Here is a 16847-nt window from a genome sequence, read left to right as displayed (position 1 = left end):
CATTTTTCTGGGATGCATGCCACCTGTCCCCATATTGTTTGCCCGCACGCGTCGCATATGCCAATCACTGCGGCGGCTGGGTGCAACGACCCCGAAGTAGATCTATTCAACGAAAACAAAATAACATTGTTTTGATCAAAAATTTCCAGACGTTATCTGGACAGAAGGCTCGATTGTTGTTCTCATATTATTTTCTGGTATACACAACTGCAGTCTGCATCACGATCAAATCCTGATAAAGGGGGTTCCATGCTTGGGCGTTTTTTCATCAACTTGCTGCCGCTGAATCATTTTAAAGGCACTGAAAAATTGCAGTGCGTCAGGTCGTTATGCACGCTCTAACGGGAGGCTCCGGCGTATTTCACAATTCTCAATTACGCTGAATGACCGCTAGTACCCTGCACAATAAAGCTCAGTGCGCAAGGAAGCGATATTAAAAATGCCAGATAATTTCGTAATGACATCAGTGAGTAATACGCATGCAATTAAAAACGTTCCTGCAGAGTCGCATTCAAATAACAAAAATCTAAGAAATACTCAGGGCTTCGTAACACGAAGTAATGATTCTATAAAGGGAGGGTGAAATGGTTTTTTGACAATTGGAGGTTATTCGAAAATTTGAATTTATGAAGCTTCTTGGTAATGCGTGCTAAGTAGTTTTGCGCTAGCATTTAAAATGGCGACGCAATCACCGATTAAAACTATGACGATTTTCAGGCTTCTCCTCAATGCGTTGGATAAGTGCGAGAAAACTTATGGTGACGTCATAACTGTCTACATTTCAGATGTCCGCTGCCTTTGTCTACATCCTGCCACGCATCTTCTGATGCCGCCAAACAATGCTTCATGAGCTTCACCTTCAACGGCATTCTTTTTCATCCTTGAAACAACCGCTTCTCGCTGGAAACTTTGCGCCGCCGTAAGTGACGTCATCACTGGGGCCTCTGCCTGTCGCTGTGCACTGCAGAGAAGCCTGAACACCGATGTCCCTTTAGTCGGCGATTACATCACCATTTCAGATCGTAGCGCAAAAAGTTTTCGCATGCTTTACCTGCAAATTTCAAGAATTCGGCTCGGTTAAAATGATCCAATTCTAAAAACTCTTCAGTTGCCCTTTAATACTCGAGCAAGCGCTTGTTTTCAGTTCTGTAAATGAGGGTACTGTGTATTTTCTCCTGGAAGACAAACGCAACTGCTTCAAACCATTATGAGCATTTCAATTTTCTTTTCTTCGGCCCTGAAAAAACTCAACTTGGACGCTTCAAGTGCGAAGGAGAAGTATGGCTGTACAGAAAAAATCCATGATGTTAGCAAGTCTTTAACCAATGAAAAGTTTTTTATGTCAACAGCAGCATTCAACCGGCCGTGCTCCGCATTCAAGAACATTTTCAATTGAACCAATATCCAAATGGCTGCTGGTTTCCGATGTGGAACGACATATATTAGGTAAAAGTTAGTACATATATCATTCTCGAAAGACGCGGGTATGATCTCAAACGCGGCAGCCGGATTTCGGCGGAGGCGAAATTCTAGAGGCCCGTGTACTGTGCGATGTCACTGCACATTGAAGAATACCATGTGGTCGAAATTTCCGGAGTCCTCCACTCATTCTTCCTGGGAGGCTGCTTTACGGACCGCTCAGCCCGCCGGCCAGAAATGGCTGGTGGATCGGGCTTTACGTGAAGCAAAAGCCCGTGGACTCCTGGACCAGTAGGGGACCACCCTGGAAGATTTTTTTTTTGGGTAATAAAGTTGTTTCACTCCATCCATTCATCCACTACGGCGTCTCTCATAGCCTGAGTAGCTTTGAGACGTTAAAACCCAGAAACGAAACTAAACATGATCATTCTCACGCATCATAATGTGTCATTTTCAGGCATGACACCTGCTTACTGTAACGCAATTTTCCTTGCGCCTTTGTGTTGTTGTTGCAACTGAGAGAAGGATGAAAAGGAAAGTGCATGGGCCTGAGGAAAGAGAAAAGAAAAGACGCGCGTCGCAACAACCGCGTCAGCCGAAGCGGACTCTGGCTGAAAAAACAGATAGGCGGGCGCCATTTCCTTTCCTCAAAAAACCAATTTACCCCCTGAAGAGAAGTTTATTTGGACCCAGGAGCATAAAAGAGACAGCCGCCCCTCTACAAAACAGAAAAACACATTACGGCGACAGAGGTAGCCCGATGCGGATACATACAATCACAAGCAACGTAAGTGTCCAAAACACAAAGTGTCCAAAGTACAAGAGTTTAAGAGGGTCCATACGCGCGGGGGAGGCACGCGGGAGGAAGACCGCCCACCAAATCCGTGCACAAGCATCGCGCACTACACCGACGCGCGACACTCAATATGGCAGGAGCCACACCGTCACACGGCCACTGCTTGCGACGATGAAGCGGGTGCTCCACCGTCGCAGGAACTCTTCTTCCGGCAGCGTGACCCTGTCTAAGGACGCCTGCAGGAACAAGCGTGCTTGCACTCGCTGCAACATCGGGAACATGGCCCGCTGAGGTCGGCCCTGTAAGGAAGCGGCGCCTCTCTGGCGCCACGAAACAAAGGCGCCTACACACAGTAACAGCCGCACAAGCGTATCGCGCGGCCTGGTGCGGGCGTCGAGAGAAACAAAAAACATAAGGGACATAAGTCGCCAAAACGTTCTTGCCACTACACACTCAAACGAGGCGTGCTCGAGAGTCTCGGTCTCACCGCACTGCGGACACCGCAAAGAGGGTGCGATGCCCACGCTGCGACGCAGACTACCGTAGGCAAGACCCTTGAGCCTCGCAGCCAGCCGAAGTCGCGGACGTCTGGTGGGAGAGTGTGAGACGTCAAGTCTCGCCACCCCACCCGCCTGCTCCGCTCTAGCTGTTCAGGTTTAGCCTATTGGATGACAAGGAGCTCGCAAACGCGGGAGGCCTGCGTCTGAGAGACGTCCACCTCGGGCGGGGTAGATGCAACTGTGACAGTGCTTGGAAAGACGCGAGTCATAGCTCAAAAATTGACATAGCGACGCAGATATTGTTGCAAAAGCAGCACTACTAGAGCCCAGCTTGGCTCGTCGCGTATGCTCGTGGCGGTGCAGCTACCAAACGACCTTGAGTAGCCGTTGCCTAGCAACCGCGTCTGCTGTTTCTTCTTCATCCGCTGCCCCGTGCATCTTCTCTACCCGCAGTGTGGCGTTGGCTCCTTACAGGCAGCCAATGGGGGGGAGGAAGCTGGGGTAATTTCGGAGGAGCGTCGCGCCTGCTGTAGCCAATGCTAGGCAGGTGGCAGCTAATTGAATGATTGTCCGCGAGAGGTTGCTCGGGAATAGCAACATGGGTCGCACAATTCCTACCGGTGGCTGTGTTAGAACCAGCCACGTGCCTGTGCAGTGGCGCATCTCTTAACCGCTGGGTAGTGGTATGAGGACACGCCGCCATTATGAATTATAAGTAGAGAATGACCAATTCTGCTATCACGTCATACCCTGAACGCGGACCTTAAGTGCCCTTTATAACTGAAAAATGAACACCTGCATCCGCACGTCTACTCAGTTTAACTGCGTTGAACCCCTACAACTTTTGGTAATTGAAACCCTAGAAATACACGGCACGAAATCTATATGCCGACTAGCTAGTTGGATTAGAGGAGGCAGCACAGTATATTATTTGTTAGGTTAGAAAGCTCTGAAATACGCATTCGAACTTCATTTCAGTGCATAGCTTGGGAGGTCGCCATACAAATGATCACGAGATAATTTCTTCACAACCACAAACCTGGTGCTAACCCCAAGCTTAAAGGGACAGTATATTAGACTACTAAGCGCAGCCATGCCGACGTTTGGTGCCTCAGGATGGCAAATATGTCAAATTAGCCAGCAAAGAAGCGATCGTATTGTGTATTTCAATGCCCATCTAGAACGGGGATCCGAATTCACGGCATAGAAAGCGAATCTGAAACGTAACGGAATCCTGATCGACCAGCTAAACACAAACCAGCTCCAACAGAGAGCCCGATGGAAGTTCTCATGCGCAAAAAGGTCTGGAAGTTTTGCCTAGCATCAGTCCTCCGATAATCGCACAGTCCAGTCCCATCTTGCATTTACCTTGTGAGGTACAGTGCCTTTTACTTCCTCAAATTTTCAGCGACAACCAGACCTAAATTCCGGTATTAAGTGCGAGGCTTAGGTTCGCGTGCATTGAAAGGTTTTGAGTACCTCCGTACAAATGGCGTCGATCTAGTTCGTTATTTTACACTATTTTCATTGCGATTCAGTAATCAATGCAGAAGAAGGCAATGCAGACCGCATTCACCAATAAATAGGAGGAGCAAAAGCATCGAAATTAAATCATTTTACAAAAGTTTTCATGGCACTACGAATAAGATCTCTGTTGAAAAGCACAGACAGGCACGTTCGGAGAAGCTTGGTTAATAGGGGGCTTCAAATCTCTGTAATGCGGTCTTTCTTTCACATAATATGCAGTGTACATGTCTGCGTGGGAAACAGGAGCCACTGCCGGCATCCATCAATGCTACTACGTTACGTCCTTAAAAGCAGAGATTAAGTGCTCTCTATTTTTTTGTGTTTGTTATACTGAACGCTGCCCGTCACTAATAAATCGAGATAACGCAACACAGACTGTTGTTTGCGATGATTGCTTGCCCTGGAAAAATTGAAGCTTACTTTGGTTGGTTACCATGGCCCCTCAAAAGCCAAATATATTCGCCCTTCGTGGCATCCTTGTCAAACCACGACTCATGCATTCAGATTTGCAACCTTTGTTACTGTCCACAAGAGCAACGGCGAATGAGAATTTTCGAATATCTGAGTGAAAGACAAGTGCCCGGAAAAGGCAGTGTCATGAGCTCTGACTGCATTAAGGACAAGTGGTGCTGTAACAGCATTAAAAAAAAGACAGTTGATCGTTGTTAGGTCAAATCGCAATTAGGTGCGCTGGCACTTCTGGCTTCGATTCGCTCCCGGATTTCGGATCCAATATTTACAGATCGTAGTTGTTCGGATAGCGATAGTAGGCTAATGCCCGTATCTGCGGATTTGGTCATTCTCTACTTCAGACATATCCCTGTGAGTCCTCATGACACTCCTGGCGCAATGGTACATAGGTTAAGCGATGCGCCACTGCACTGCGATGGCAGGTTCTTCTGTCGGTGGGGCTTGTGTGAGACACGGGTTTCTGTTTCTGAGTGACCTCTCGCGACAAATCTTTAATTGAAGAGCCACCCACTATGGTAGGCAGTTCGTTCACAATTCGATGAACAGGTTCCCAGGCGTGTGTACGTACACACACACGCGCGCGCACGCACACGCACACGCACACGCACATGCACATGCACATGCACGCGCACACACACACACACACATACACACACGCATAAGCTAACGCACACACACAGCACTGTCCAGCCATTTTTACTGCCAGATATGTTTCTTTCGTTTTCTGTGCGTTGAATTGTAATCTTAATATGTTTAAATAGTCTGCGACGAGTTAACACAGATACATGTTAATTTCTCAAATCAAAACTACTTCAGACATATCTCCTGTCTTATTGTACATTCCTTTGCATACTTTTTTTCGCTGGTTGTAAGTTCTGCATAAATATATATATGTAATAACGTGACAGTCTCTTGGCCTTGTCAGTCAGGTGTGGGAGCCTCGTCAAGCTACGGCGTTTGTAGCTTTTTGCTCCTAACCTAGCATTTCTTAGCTGTTCTTCAGGACAAGACATGCTGAATAAAGTTGATTTGATTGTGAGGATGAATGTGAGTCTTATGTCGTAGATGATTATTTGAAATCTGGTTTTCATTTATGTGTTCCATCGAATAAAATCACCGCAATTAGTGTTGCAGTACGCCTATAGTGTAGGGGCTTGGTTCGCAGCCCAATCCCCATAGTCATTATCGTGATGCTTGGTCGGCGTCGTTTATAACTCTAATGCTTCGTATGGTCTACAGGTAAGAAGGATCGAAAGCAAAACGCGTTGACTACGGCGCTGAGGTATGAAAATATTTAGTTTCATTTTTTATGGCTTTCGCTCCCAGGCTTATGTTTTTTTTTTGGCAATTAACTCCAAAAACGGCGCAGCTATTAGTCGGGAAGGACTTGTACATGACCGAGTTATTTTTTCTAGATGAAATGTTCGAATTTAAAGTATGTCAATAAAGAGCTTCAATCTTTCAATCTTTGTGTGCGTGTGCGTGTATGTGTGCGTGTGCGCGCGTGTGTATGTGCGCGCGTGTGTGTGTGAGTGTGTGTGTGAGAGAGAGAGAGAGAGACAGAGAGAGGGAAAGGCAGGGATGTTAACCAGAAATGATTCCGGTTGGCTACCCTGCACAGGGGAAGGGAATACTTGTAGTGGTGGTGCTGTTGTGAATGGATTCGCGGCTTGCGATGAGGCTATGATGAGGGTCAAAAATAGCGCTAGCACATTATTGTTACCAGTGGGTAAGGGCCTTGTAGGCAAGCAAGTTAACAGAAGGTGGTGCAATCGGCAGATTGTGAGGTCGATAGTTTATACTGAACAAGTACATAATAAATAAATAAACTTGCTGCAATCGTGTTATTCATTGTTCGTCAAATAATTTTGCCCTCCAAGCCACCGCGGTGGCTGCGTGGTTATGGCGCTCGAGATGCTGACCCGAAAGACGAGGTTTCGATCCCGGCCGCGGTGGTGGAATTTCAATGGAGGCGAAATTCTCGAGGCCTGTGTAGTGTGAGATGTCAGGGCACGTTAAAGAACCCCGGGTGGTCGAAATTACCGGATTCCTCTACGGCGTCTCTCATAGCCCGGGTAGTTTTGGGAAGTTAAACCCCATAAACCAAACCAACCAATTTTGCGCTGCAAACGGATTCTTTCCAGCAATATCCAGCCATTGTGTGGAGAAATGTGGGTTTTATTATGTCTTAGATGATTATTTCAAATCTGGATTTTTTTTTTGTGTTCTATCGAACAGGAAATTACCGCCATTAGTGTTGGAGTATGCCTGGTGCGTAGGGCCTTGGTTTGCACCCCATTCATAGGAGGCATTTTGTTATGACGCCACACTCGTGACGCTTGGTCGGTGTCGTTTACAGCTCCAGTGCTTCATATGGTCTACAGGGAAGAGGGATCGAAAGTACAACACGTTGACTACGGCTGCTAAGAGCGCTGAGGTATTAAACTTTTTCTCTTCATTTTTTATGGCTTTCGCTGCGAGGCTTATGCTCCTTTTTGTAGTTAACTCCAAAAACGGCGCAGCTATTAGCTGGGAAGGACTTGCACATGACCGAGTTATTTTTTGCTAGAACGCATGTTCGAACTCAAAGTAGGTCATTGAAATTTAGCACTGAAACCACTTGTTTTCATATTTTTTTTTCCAATGAGGCCTTAAAATCGTTTCGCAAGGTAACGAATAATCATTATCATCAAAGTAGTCCATTGCTAAAACACGAAGCGGCATAAGCGTGATCAGCAGGAAGGATAGTAAGCTAATTCTTTTCATAAAAATTGACAGATGGTATGTTCAAGCAAGCTAACCCATATATATTTCCCGGCTCGATAAATTTTTTTGCGCACCTGTCCCTACTTTATCCGATTAAAAAAGACTTATTCAATAGTGGCCTATATGTTTTACACGTGTTGTAATGTAGTAAAAGAGCTATGTCTTGTTCGCTTTTGCTTCCAACAATCCGTTTCTGCCCATGACGGTGATCATTATTTAAACGAACAGTGTGCCTTCGTAGTGGAGCCAGCACCAAAGTTGACTGTATCAAATGACATCTTATTGCATTAAAGAAATACTGACTAATTTCTCAGTCCCCATCGGACGCGACATGCAAGTCACTATTCTTTCACATCTATATACTGGAAACTGCGCCTTGCCTTCCTGCGTTGCTTCAGACGAAGTTTTATTTATTACAATTCTGGTATTCATAGTGCAGTTTAACGAGCATTTTGTTGTAAATGATTGCCGACTGCCGACAATGAAATGGCGACTGCGTGAGAGGAAACGAAGAGTAATTTAGCACATTGTGAGCTCTACATGCTGAAAATGACCGCGAAACTTGTTTCACATGCCAGTGCCAAAGAAATCTGTGAGGTGATAGTGTGAGCGCAGGTCATATGTACATGCCATTTTTCTTTTCCCGGCTCGATAGTTTACTTTGCGCACCAGTCCCTACTTTATTCGTGTACTTCCGTGATTGTTGATAGAACGCGGGGAATGCCACATTTTAGTTAGAGCAAAGTAGGTTGCCGGTTTCGAGTAGTGCACAGTTAAATAAGTTTGTTCATGCAATTCGCTCTTCCAGCTCCAATATCTAAGGTACTTATGCGATGCTTTTATATGAAAGCTGAACCACGGGCAAAAGCGTCCGCTGCTACAATTCTGGTTTGGTTTGGTTTGGTTTATTGGGGTTTAATGTCCCAAAGCAACTGAGGCTATGAGGGACGCCGTAGTGAAGGGCTCCGTAAATTTCGACCACCTGAGGTTCTTTAACGTGCACTGACATCGCACAGTACACGGGCCTCTAGAATTTCGCCTTCATCGAAATTCAGCCGGTGAAGTCGGCATCGAACCCGCGTCTTTCGGTTCAGCAGCCGAGCGCCGTAACCACTGAGCCCCCGCAGCGGGGCGCTGCTACAATTCTGTGCAACCACAGGTGTCAAGAGGACACGTCTGGACATAGTTTTTAAACGCTGACTACATTTCCCGGCCCCCTTCCTTCCTAGGACGTTACATCAAAGTCGTCCGGGCAATCGCTGCTGTCTTCATCAGCCGCCTCCAGCGAGAGCTGCAGGGCAAGAGCAAGAACGAGAGCGAAGCAAATGTGCTGCGTGGTTCAATCGATGTCTTCCAGGGGTTGCAAGTGTTGAGGAACTCGCTACCGAACACGCGTTTTATTCTGGCCCTTGCCTGCTGTGTCATTGTACTGGCGCAAAAAGCAGAACAGAACAAAAAAGAACACTTCACACCCAGCGCAGTTCGCCTTCCGTGTGTGAATGACGCGAGTTCAATGGGCCCTCTGAAGGATCCAATACAGAATTCCCTTACGCTTCGCTGGCGAAGTCAATCATGTAAATGCAATTGATTGTGCGTGGCAGACTGCCTAGCGGAGTACAGGTAAAACATGCCTGAGACACATATGGGCGGTGCTGGTTTCTGCCCCGCAGTTCCCCTGAACATATCTGACATCTGTTCCGTGGCGGCTTCAATTACGCCGGAAATCACACGCTTCGCTAGGAAACTGCCCTGTCGGTAAAATAAGTGGCATATGTCAGAAAGGGTTTTAAAAAATAAAAATAAAAGTGCCCTGATACTCGCAAGGGCGCTAAATAATGGCAAAGGCGCATCGATTGTAGGTCTGTTTGTTATGCTTGCTACTGTCACGCTATTTTGGCGCTTCCAGCAACATTTTAATTATCTATTGTGTGTCTGTTTGTTATGCTTGCTACTGTCACGCTATTTTGGCGCTGACAACAACATTTTAATTATCTAATGACTCCTGCAACTTATAAAGAAGCAGTAACGTACAACTTTTGTCAAACGTAACCAGGCTGCATGGTTTTGCTTCTCAGTCGTTTACTTAAACTATTATGCCAGCCCTGAAGATCTCTGTACGGTAAGGAGAACCCCTGTCCTCACCTCCAAAGAACTTTTGGACCTTAGGGAAAGCTGTAAAGCTCTGCTCTTCAAATGAGAAGTAAACCATTCAGCTTGGTTACTTTGGACAAAGACTGCACGTGTCTACAGAATTGTGTTTGCAGAGGACTTCAGCGCTCCAATTGTTCACGGGGCTCCAGAATGAAGTATTGATGCTTGGTATTGTTACTGAACTCTTATAAACCTTCATTTTCGGAAATTGCTGCGGTTTCCTTGACCACGGCAGTGAGAACGAATTTGCTTGCGAACTCCTTTTACACTTGTTTAGTCATTTTGAGCACCATGCGCCCGCCCAAAGGCCGCACATCAAGGCGCTTCGGAACATTCGATTTAAAAGTATGCTTCCTCCTAAAGAGAGACGTGTCGTACGTTCAATGCAATGATTGTTATTAGGAGCACTCTTCTCCGCAGGCTATGTGAACAAATCTTTCGAACCTCTTAAGGCACCACTCTTGAAAATGTTTGTGATAGCTGCTCGGAGCTGCCAAGGAAGACATTTCACAACAAAGGTTTATATTGCGAACAACGCCCTCCGCCGTTCGAGACCCAATGCCGATCGAAACAATTAGGCTAACCAAAACAGTTAGGCTAACTAAAGGTGCCTCCTACAGAGCGGGATTTTACCAGCGCCACGAAGGAAGGAAAAGAAATTGTGGGTGGAAAAACTCTAGGAGAGGTATGGACGATGACAAGTTCCGACTGATGCTCTCGCAGTGGAGGCGAAACGCTTCATTTTGCTGGAATTGTGTTGTCGATAAACAACTACTTCTAAATTGCCTTGGACCTCATCATTTCATTCAGATACAAATGTTATCTACCACCCTCAGAGACACTTACATCGGCTCTTGAACACAATTGATGTAAAACACATATCTTCCCTAAACGTCTGGCTTGAAAAAACCCCTTAACCGCATCAAAAATCCGCCTGCATTTAAATACTTCCACTTAATGGCATCGGTTAGTGAAACACCACCACCCTAAATTTGCGTGCGGTGGCAGCCCATGAGTGACAGAAAAAAAGGGCTTTGCAATGCTACGATGGGCAGCCTGATTCACAGCCGCATAGCAGAACAGAGCAGATTTCATTCGGATCTGTAAACATGGCTGCGGAGATTCATATCTGACAGGAGATTAAGAAGTTCTGTGAGACTGTGTGGCCGTGCTGCGGCACAAGGCAGTCCTAATTGGTGCTCATTCGGAGAAGCATTTGTAGTGCAATACAAAAATCCGGATGGGCGGACATAACAGCTTCTTGTTAGAGCATTATATAAACCAATACACTGAACAGACATGAGCTAATTTGAATGCGCCCGTTTTTGTGTCATACTAGACGCTTGCGTGTTTTAGCGCTGACTACGTCAGCCAATCACAATTCTGTCTAACTACATTATAGGCTGATGTGGTTAACTGACGCATATTAAATATTGTCAAGACCAGAGGAGCCGTGAAGGTAAGCGTTGGGAAGAGCCCAAGACTGGGAGCCTCCTTTTAATTGTAGAGCCAGGTTCCCGGACACAGAACAGAGCAAGCGCGCCTCGAGAGCCCACCGTTGACGCTGAGGGCCGACGATCACAGTTCCATGGGGGACAACTTCGTTGTTGACGCTGCTCAGCCGGCGCAGGACTCTGTACGGGGCAAAAAACCTATTTATAAGCTTTTCGCACAACCCCTTGCGGCGCACGAGTGTCCCCACCCACACGTGGTCGCCCGGCTCGTAGTGCGCGTCTCTTTGCCGAAGATTACAATGTTGAGCATCGGCGGATTGCTGGTCCCTGATGTGCAAGCGGGCCAGCTGACGGGCCTGCTCTGCTTGTTCCACGAAGTGGCCTGCTTCAGGGGGGAGCTCTGCGTAGCCGTACAGCAGCATGGCCTCTAATATCATGCGGACCTTCCTGCCATACACGAGACGGAACGGGGTGAATTGGGTGGTTTCCTGCGTCGCGGTATTATATGCGAAGGTGACGTACGGTAAGACCTCATCCCAGGTTTTGTGTTCAACGTCGACGTACATCGAGATCATGTCCGCCAATGTTTTCTTGAGCCGTTCCGTTAGACCGTTGGTTTGGGGATGATACGCTGTTGTTGGTCGATGAGCAGCATGGCTAAGCGTTAAGATGTCACCTAGGAGTCAGGCTGTAAACGCCTTGCCTCGGTCAGTAATGATGGCAGATGGGGCGGCGTGTCTAAGCACGCTTTCGTGCACAAAGAATTGGGCAACTTCGGCGGCAGTACCCCGCACCTGCACCAGTGTCACGACCAGAGGAGCCGTGAAGGTAAGCGTCGGGAAGAACCCAAGACTGGGAGCCTCCTTTTAATTGTAGAGCCAGGTTCCAGGACACAGAACAGAGCAAGCGCGCCTCGAGAGTCCACCGCCGCTTCGTCGTCGTTTTCGACTCACCGCGGAGGCCGCGCGGCGCGTTAGGCGCGTGACAATATCACCAACGTTCAGGCATCTATCATTTCCATAATTACATACCGTTTTGTGTATTAAATGAAATCCAGCGACTATTAAACTCCCCCTAGTAATGACAGGTGTGGTGCATTGAAAAGCTGCTTCTAAGGTACGGCGCATTGTCAGAAAGCTGCAAGGCCTGTATTACCAATCACACCTGCTGACGTAATCTTCGTGCGTGAAATATAAAGGCAAAGTGCCTTTCCTATCATTTTCTGCATGTCAACAGCAGCCCCCGTTTCCAAAAACGAGCAGGGAATGCCTCGATGTACTTATCGTCCTTTCATAACCTAATCTAGAGGCCTCAGATTTCATGCCGTGGTCCTGTGAAGTAAGCCCTGTGCGCTTCCCCAATGTCGCAGTCATTCAACTGCGCACCTGCCTATTCCTTGCCGAGGCACTCCAAAATTAAGTAAGCTCGCGACGCTGCTCAAGCCTTGAACACTAAGAACGTCCTGTTACGGGCCGGGCAGCAGCACCCCACCGCTGCCACCAGTTGTAGGGTGGCCCAGGCTTAGGATCCCGCCTCTGACATCATTTATCATGGCGCACAGGCTATCTCGAACCCGGGCTCCGTTTGGTAGCCTGTTGAGTCTTCCGTCTGAGGATAGTCTAATGCTTTGAAGATTGGGAAAACGAAAACAACCGGATTTAATGGCACTTTTAAGAAACGTATTTACATTCTGAAGAAAGAGAGTCAAAAATTAAGAGTTCATGACGTCCATCGCCCGGATGAGCCCTTTCGACAGGGCCCAGAGCGTCCTTTCCCACTCAGCACCGTCCTAAGGTTTCGCCCCTCCATCAGGCGGGGCAACTAAAACACGAGGCACATTTCCCCAACTTGGGCACCAATCAAATTTTCACAGCACTGTAGCGTGTGCTGTCACTAGTGGCAGAGTCAACCCACGGGAACGGGAGAGGAGAAATTGCAAGTCCGCTGCGAATTCCTGCAGTGCAGCAACAGGGTTGCAAGCGGCTCCGTGCCACCGAAAACACATGTGGTCTTTGCGACGCAACGGGCCTCAAGTGCTGCGAGCTGTCTACACTGAGGCCTGCTCTTGAAGGAAACGGGTAATCCCTTCGGTTCCGTCCCTTTATTTCCACGATCGGGCGTCCTGGTTCCGTCCGCCGTCGGTCGCTGCCCCCGGGCGTCCTTCGCCGGCAATGCTCATCCCCAGCCAGCGAAGCGTGAGAAAATACCGCAGGCACTTTCTCAGTGCGGCATCCTTCTTTGGGGTCGTCGTCTGGTCAAACACGGGTCGCAAGCTGAGTCATGACAGTCCTACTCGAGAGACCAGCTTGTTGGCAGCGAAGAAACGTGAAATCCGCCACGTTCGCACAAACGAGCTTTGATAAATTCGTGCGAGGCAAATTCACTCGACACACGTGGTTGCGCCTATTAGTTGCACAGAACTGCAGGAACAAAGCAACAATAAGGCTTTCTGGAACAAGGAAACCTCCTAGAGCATATGAGACTGATTACGTGCTTTGAATTCGAAAGCCTTGTCTCATTCTGAGCTCTGTTTAGAGGTTGATTAAAGATTTCTTCCTTCATTCGCCAGAAAGCTGACGCTGGTTTATAGCCGCTGGAAAACACGCATGATGGAACGACATTGTGAATCTGTTCTTTATGCAAGGTGTTCAGTAGAATAATTTTTCACCTAAAAGAAGTGTGCCCAGAGCGAGTTCGAGCCGGAGTGGCACACAGTCGCAGTGTGTGCCCTTCACTGCCTTTTTTCTAGTGCTTTGTTGATAAGGTGTGTCGTATTATGATGCACTATTTATGAGCTCTGCATCGCATCTTTTCTCCTGCTTAGTTGCTTAGGTGTGATGTTATGCATCGTGTTGATTTGGCACTGTTTTCCCGATATTTGTACATAATTGACTGGGCAGCACTGAGTGAGTGCCGCTTAAGTTCACACTCGCTCTGGGAGTACAATCCCGTTAGTTGTACGGTCATTCTACTGAAATCGTATTTAGCAGGATCAACAGCTTCACAATGTCGGTCTATCAAGCTTGTTTTCCACAGGCTCTCTAATCCAATTGAAAACAACGTATCTGAAGAATCATAAAAAAATTGCGTCTTTCATTCTTTGTTGCTTAGATGTGCCGCATTATGAAGTATCAGATATTGCCGCGAATCTTTGTAGTGGTTGTTTTTTCATTCTACAAAGCTACCAGCGCGCCGCTTTTTCACTTTGTAATGCAAGAAGCGACCAGATTTATCTCGACTGATCGCATCCACGAGAAGTCGCGTCTACGCTGTTTCAGAACGTTCTAGTAACATTGTACATTTTATCTCGAAAGTTCGCTATCATCTTTACATTTAACACAGCCGAGAGCGGCGGGTAGTCGGTTCGACGACCAACGAGCACGCTTCTTTCTACTCCGGCGCCGACTCATTCAGTTCGTTGCGGGCGCAAGTAAGATCAAATAAAGAGTTTATTTTCGTCGTCTTCCTGCTCTTTGGTCTCCAGTCACACCCTCTGAAGATGCCAAATAGAGATTGAATTTCTCGCCGCAACAACACCATGTCCAAAAGTTCATTTTGTCTTGTGGCTGACTTAACCGCTAAAGTGGTATGTAACGACTGTGGCGGGTTAAATTGTGTCTGGCTTCGGTGCTGGCATGCTGATCGAAAGGCGTCGATGGGGTAATGAAGCGGTTAACTTGCTTTCATGGCATACATCAGCTTTCATTATGGAGAATAATATAATCATAATTAGGAACGGTGGAATGCAGGCAGGTGCGGCCGGTACAGTTATGAAAGCCTTGCGATTACGACAGGTACTGAGGCAAATATAATAGGAAGAGCTTTAGATAACGCTTAATGGAGAACATCTTAGTAATCTAATATTTTCTGAAAACATTGTCCTCCTTAGTTACTCAGAGGACGGATTATTGAGGATGGTAGAGGACCTAAGCACGCACGGCAGTATTTCGGGTCTTTGGAATAATGAGAATTATATTTTAAGTTTCGCTCACAATTTGTGGTCAAAAGACATTGGGTAGTAGCGGTTAAGAACGCAGTTCAAATTTAAGGGCGAAGAACGGGAAGTCGTGCGCGAATAAACATGCTTAGGGAAGGTAGTCAGCGTAAATTAATGACCGTGAGCGCAAAATGGCTCCGAGGACTGAGTTGAGGTGGGGTGAGTTTTGCATGTACTCTCATATCAGAGGTAGAATATCTCTCATGTCAGGTACCTCTGACATCAGAGGTAGGCACCTCTCATATCAGAGATAGATGTAGCGTCAGTGTACTGAGCCAGTTGCAGCCTGACGAGAAGGAATGAATGCGACGAAACCAAAGAAAACATTTCGTACAACGTAACTGACGACTCAGGACAACTCAAATTTGGCGCCACAACCGTGCGCGTGCGTAAGCCCCTCGATATTCTCTGTGCCGAGAGTAAGAAATTTTTGAAACTGGAGCTGAATGCACCACATGTGAGTGAACACGAAGCGAAATTCTATGTCTTTCAGTTGCCATATATTAGCACCCAATCAAGTTCTTCAGGCGATAATACGAGGTTCGAAAAACGGGGTAAAAGCGTCTTTGTGCTTGTAGACATACATGACATGAGATTCTACTTCAAAGTCGTGCTCAAAGAGTCTCCAGATTAGGCACAGCAAACTTCAAAATCGGGATTAATTGATGCTCACCTACGCAGAAGGAACTCTGAAAGTGATTTTGAACAAAGAGGTGTTAAGTGCAAAGCGATGGAGTATTACGCGTAAATTTGCTGATTAACAGTACTTTAATTATGCGAACTTTTATTGAACACATTATCTCTACTGTTGTTCAAACTCTGTTTCTGTGGAGCTGACGGCTTGTTATTCAGTGGCGTATTTTCTCGGGAATCACTTGCACTAATTTATTAGTTGACTTCAAGATCAGAAAAGAAAAAAAAGTTTCTCCAGCAGTGTAAACCGTACAGTTCAAAAAAAGTTTCTTTTGGGCTCTTCGAAATAATTGTCTTTAGTTCAAGTGCATGCTCTTTGCTCAATATTTTTTAACCGTTCATATCCCCATTGAAGACTGGTAGGCGCTTTCAATAACGCAGAAAATTCGTAAATGAGAAATTTTAGGTTATAAAAAATTTTATAACAAGAAAAGAATAAAGAGAAAAGCATTCTTCTTTACCAAATCCTTTTTGGTGCTCTTTATTTTGCAGGCACAAAATCTTCACCGGTTGCAGTAAAACGCGTCCATTTCTATGAGCAGTGCCACCAATACAACAATGCGTCCCATATTTCTTGGCTGTTCTGAAAGCATGAGAGAGAAAACATCGATCACCAGTTACACAGAAAAAAATCCACACTCACTTAAAGTATATTCCAACCTACATGATAGGTTATCTCGTGACCCAGCGTCTAGAGATAAGTACAGTTTAGTTATGAATGCATAACTGCCTCTGACGAAAACCGATAGACTAGTAGAAAGGAAGAAATGTGGTATACCAGATGTTTTCGTTCTAATTGAATTACATCTTCGTGAAGGAAGCTTCGTTAATTTTCACTGTTCTGACTGAAGTGAAATTAACTTCATGCAGATGCTCTTCGATCTTAGTGTTACCAAGGTGTCTAATTCATGACAGGTGCTATGGTAATTTTGCATCAAATCGGTCAAGAATTGTTTTCGCTTTTAGCAAACTATTTGGTAGCAGCGAAATTTTTCTATTCTGGTGATAGCCAGAGTTTAATGCGCCGCTAGCGTAGTAATGATATTTGATACTAGACGCCAAAAACACGCACA

This window comes from Amblyomma mixtum, chromosome 2, assembly GCF_055824585.1.
Source record: "Amblyomma mixtum isolate Tamu chromosome 2, ASM5582458v1, whole genome shotgun sequence".
Taxonomy (NCBI): Eukaryota; Metazoa; Arthropoda; class Arachnida; order Ixodida; family Ixodidae; genus Amblyomma; species Amblyomma mixtum.
The sequence above is the reverse complement of the archived record's forward strand: the minus strand, read 5'-3'. Positions refer to the sequence as shown.